At 45.0% G+C, this 5,162-nt stretch overlaps 1 pseudogene across 1 annotated transcript; it reads left to right on the top strand.

Moving 5' to 3' along the window:
• The first annotated feature begins 899 nt into the window (after positions 1-899).
• LOC107630630 (UDP-glucuronate 4-epimerase 5 pseudogene) lies at positions 900-3,074 on the top strand (annotated as a pseudogene). Its single transcript, XR_015902353.1, has one exon. The product of XR_015902353.1 is annotated as a UDP-glucuronate 4-epimerase 5 pseudogene (transcript).
• The last annotated feature ends 2,088 nt before the right edge of the window (positions 3,075-5,162 follow it).

Raw genomic sequence — 5,162 nt, 5'->3', positions numbered from 1 at the left:
TACTATGAGTTTTTGTGTTTTTGAGAGATTTCAGGTATTTTCTGGCTAAAATTGAGGAGTTGGAGCAGAAGTCTGATTCAGAGACAGAGAAAGCACTGTAGATGCTGTCCAAATCTGACTTACTTGTATTCAGAAGAGCTTTTCTAGAGTTGCAGAAGTCCAAATGGAGCACTCTCAACGAGTATGGAAAGCTGACTTCCAAAGCTTTCCAGCAATATATAATAGTTCATACTTTGCTTCGGATTAGAAAGCCCAAAGCTGGCGTCCAACGCCAGCTTCCTACCCCCTTCCAGGCGTCTAGCGCCCAAAGAGCAGAGCCCAGCGTCCAAAGGCCCAAAGAAGACCCCCTAGGAATGCCCAAGGAGTCCCCTAGCACGTGGATCTCATCAAAACTCAGCCCAAACACTCACCAAAAGTGATATTTTGTTTGAGTGATTTAAAGTTTTGAAGGCAAGAATAGCTTGAAAGAAATGAAAAAAAAGGATGCAAAGTGGAGAAATCATGAAGAAATGAGGATTTGCTGAATTTATGGCGACGCGTACGCGTGAGAGGGAAGTCTGCCAGGCGACGCGTACGCATAACCCACGCGTACGCGTGACAAGCATTACGGGAGCCACATCAGACTTTTCTGTTGGATCTGACGGAGGCATTTGGATGGAAGGACTAATCCGTCCAACTTTTAAGGACGTCAAAGACTTAAAATTATTTTTCAATGGTTAAAGACAAAAATATCCGCAGAAAAAAGAGTCAAGAACCTATTCGTTATTTTCTCAAAAACTCAGGCAAGAAATACTCGTCTACCGTGATCCCGTGTAAAAGAGCTCAACCTCACCTTCCATGACCATTATGCAAAGACGAAAAATTGAAAAGGAAAATTTCAGTAATCAATAATTCCACTTGCAAACTATCCAATCTATTATTGTATTGTATTATTGTATACTCTGAATTTTAATGCGATTCCCTAATCAAACACATATAATCTCACGCATTTATAAACGAAACTTAATCTTTGCTAGTCAGAGATATGCCAGCATTAACCTCATGGATCAGAATGAATCACTCAAACCCATGTGCGTGTTTTTAAGCACACGTGAGATATAAATAAAAACACACACCCCCCAGCTTCTTATCGCAGCAAAGAGAAATTTAGGGGGAAAAAGAAAACATTGAAACAAAAAAATAAACCCTTAACCTACACTCTCTAAACCCTTCTCCTCCTCCTTCTTCATCTTCCTCTTTTTTTTTCTGCTGCTGCACTGAATGAAAGTGTGCACTTGAGGTGTTTGTGAAAATGTCGCAATTAAATTTGATGGATCACGCGCCCTCCACGCCGGGGAAGCAAAAACCAGAGAAATCGCCGTACATTAACCACCGAATGAGGCTTCATTCCTCACTCTCCAAGCTCACTATCTTCTCCACCTTCGTCGTGGCCTTCCTCATCTTCCTGTTCCTTTTATCCCCTCCCTCCGCCACTACCCCTGCCACGCGCCGCCGTACTCTTGGCGGCAACTCTTTCAATTCCTCCGCCACCTCCTGGGGCGGCTCCGACTGGGAGAAGCGCGTGAGCAGGTCGGCGCGCCGTGCCTCCCCTTCCAGTCTCGCCGTCCTCATCACCGGCGCCGCGGGATTCGTCGGAGCGCACGTTTCTCTCGCACTCAAGCGCCGCGGTGACGGCGTCCTCGGCCTCGACAACTTCAACCGCTATTACGACCCGAACCTGAAGCGCGCCCGGCAGCGCCTCCTGGAACGCGCCGGCGTGTTCGTCGTCGAAGGCGACATCAACGACGCCGCACTCCTCCGAAAGCTCTTCGACGTCGTGCCGTTCACACACGTGGCTCACCTGGCTGCTCAGGCTGGAGTCCGCTACGCAATGCAGAACCCTTCCTCCTACGTCCACAGCAACGTCGCTGGGTTCGTGAACCTTCTAGAAGCATGCAAGACAGCGAACCCTCAGCCCGCTGTGGTTTGGGCCTCGTCGAGTTCTGTGTACGGGCTCAACTCCAAGGTTCCTTTCTCCGAGAAGGACCGTACGGACCAGCCCGCGAGCCTCTACGCGGCAACGAAGAAAGCAGGGGAGGAAATAGCCCATAGCTATAATCACATCTACGGGCTTTCAATCACGGGCCTGAGGTTCTTCACGGTTTACGGGCCTTGGGGCAGGCCCGACATGGCGTATTTTTTCTTCACGAAGGATATACTGAAGGGGAAGCAGATCACTGTGTTTGAGGCGCCGGATGGTGGAACGGTTGCTAGAGATTTTACTTACATTGATGATGTTGTGAAGGGGTTCTTGGGGGCTCTGGATACAGCGAAGAAGAGTACCGGGAGTGGGGGAAAGAAGAAGGAACCGGCGCAGTTGAGGGTTTTTAATTTGGGGAATACTTCCCCGGTTCCGGTGTCAGAGCTGGTGGCGATTCTTGAGAGATTGCTGAAGGTGAAGGCGAAGAAGAAAGTGGTGGCGATGCCGAGAAATGGGGATGTGAGGTTCACTCATGCTAATATTAGCTTGGCGAGTAAGGAGCTTGGGTATAGACCCATTACTGATTTGGGGACAGGGCTAAGGAAGTTTGTTAAGTGGTACCTTGAGTTTTATCCTGGCTCCAAGAAGAAGAGTGCTTGGTGATGGTGATTCTTCTTTTAAAATGGTGTTCTAGTTTTTTCTGGTTGATGAATGAGTCATTGTTTTATTTGTTGCCACTCACCGATTGTGTACTTTTTTATTATGCCTTCTGTTTTTTACGAAGAAGATTTGGATCTGGTTCTGCAGGCTGCAGAGGCTTGGATTGATGTTGAAAGAGTTCATACAATTGCATTAGGAGCCAAGAAGAACTAGTGTCATGATGATCTATCTTTTTTTTTTCGGTTTTAAATCATGTTGTAGTTTTGCTTCATTTTCATCTTCAATTGTATTCCTTTTAGTTTAGGCATTGTACAGTCTTTGACTAGAGACATCAAATTGGGGTTTGTTAATTGTGCATTCTTTTCTTGTATGTTTTTGAATTCAAAGCATTTGCACGATAAGAATGTTCTACACTGTTCCATTGTCTATTAATCTGAAGGTGTGTGCTTAATTATGAACTCATGTTGCCAACTTGCCATGGTTTTGGTTTAAACTGAGTTAACTTGTGTTATGGTGATGACTTGCTTACAAGTACTGCTGCTACGATGATTTCTGTTCGAGGCTCCAATCTTGTTAAATCGGAATTCTTCTGGGCATGGATGTGTTAGCACCGCACACCAAATGTTAAAACTTGGAAATTTTCAAGTGCCAACCTACATTATAGACTCTTGAGCCAGGGCACAGAGCCAACGGTGACATTAGGTGAAGTTTTCATCATTCGGAATGCTGTTTGGTTTTAGAGTGTCACATGTTTTAGCTGACTATATGATGTTTATGCCATTTGGTAGCAGCAATTTTTGGTTCATTACCGAGTATTTTACCAGATCTAAACTGATAAATATTCATGCATCAGGTCATTCATGGCACTAGTCTGGGCTTGTTCTGAAATGTCAAGAATGGTTCAAACCATGAATGCTATAAGATCAAAGTTCAAAGACGTTTTTTTTTTTTTGGGGCTTTGGTGTTGTTGGTATTAAGCACTTTTCAGTGTTAAAAATAGCCGTGCAGCTTGTTCATTTTGCAAATTTCTACAGATTGATCAGTGATAAGGCTATCTTTCTGCAACTCTTGGGTCGTTGCCAGAAAGCGATTGAAGAAACTTCGTATCAGCTGAAAGTTGGATTGTCTACTTCATTTCCTATCAGCCCTGGCCTTGAGCAACGAACTCGGTGTTCATAATATTTTTTTTTTTTGTTGATTGAAATAAACTAAACAAAGAAAAACAAAACAAACAAAACAAGGAACTGTGTAAATAGAGGGACAGTCTCGTTTAAGACTACTCTTAAACTCCTCTCAAGGTGAAAGAAGCTCCACATGTGTTTGCATCTCTCATAATCAAATGAAAGTCAACACGCCAATTCCAATGCATGATATCTCTTATTTTGAGTACCAATGGATCAATAAACCCAAAACCATCTTGAGTAACAAGATTAAATGCTTTCACACAATCCGTCTTACAAATAACATCTCGTTGACCCACATCCCAAGCTAAGAGATATCCTCTCCAAATGGCAAACAATTCTCCTTGAAGAATACTATTGTTCATACACTGGCCCAACGAATAAGGCCCAGGATCCAAATAAAAAGGCCCAACTCAAAGGGTTGGCCTCACCTTTCACCAGATTAGCCGCTACGAAGTCGGAACTAGTCACGACTTGCTCTAAAGAAGTCGGGAACGAGGATTAACTGGCAGATAAGCACTCATTTGAATGAGTAACTACCCCTAGAATCTCTCTAACCACTTCACGAGCCATATCTTAACTTCTCTAAGATAAAGGGACGGTTAACACCCTAGAAAAGTGGCACTACTCCAACGGTGGTTATTGGCTTACCACTATAAATACATTGACACCCCTCAGGTATCTCTAAGTCCCAATACTCTCTAGACCTGCTAACCCCTTTGCTGACTTAGGCATCGGAGTGTCTTTGCAGGTACCACCCCCCATTCACTCATACTCACAAGTCGGACGGAGGCCCCTAAGGCACAGACCCTGACAAAAGCTTCCTCCCTCAGACAATTGGGCCAACCAGCGCCATCCAGCCCATTAATCTCCGGTTACCTATCGTAACATTGGCGCCGTTGCCGGAGACCCGAGAGATCAACCAGTGATGGCGGACGGATCCCCTGAGGAGGGTCATGTGGAAACAGATTCTGAACAAGAGAATCTGGACACCAGAAATAGTGACGCGGACCTAACCCTCCATCAGGAAACCAACGATCAACACAAAGAAGGAACCTCCGGAGTCAAAACCCCGAAGGTGAATTCCTCGGAAGGCCGTGAGTCAGAGAAGGACGGACAGTCCCATTCAACTGAGCTTATGGGGTTAGTCCATATTCACCAAAATCGTTTGGAACAACTAGAACAGGAACGGGAGCGACAAAAGGAGATAGAAAAGCGCCTAAGAGAGGAGATGGATAGACGAAAAGAGTTAGAGGAAAAACTCTTAAAGCTAGAATCCTCCCTCAAAGGTCGGAACTCCCGTGATAGTAGAGAAGAGTCCCCCCTAGGAGGGGAAGATCCTTTTAGTGAGGACATAATGA

The sequence above is a fragment of the Arachis ipaensis genome, chromosome B1 (assembly GCF_059453495.1).
Source record: "Arachis ipaensis isolate K30076 ecotype BB chromosome B1, ASM5945349v1, whole genome shotgun sequence".
Lineage (NCBI taxonomy): Eukaryota > Viridiplantae > Streptophyta > Magnoliopsida > Fabales > Fabaceae > Arachis > Arachis ipaensis.
This window is presented reverse-complemented; position numbering and strand designations above follow the sequence as displayed.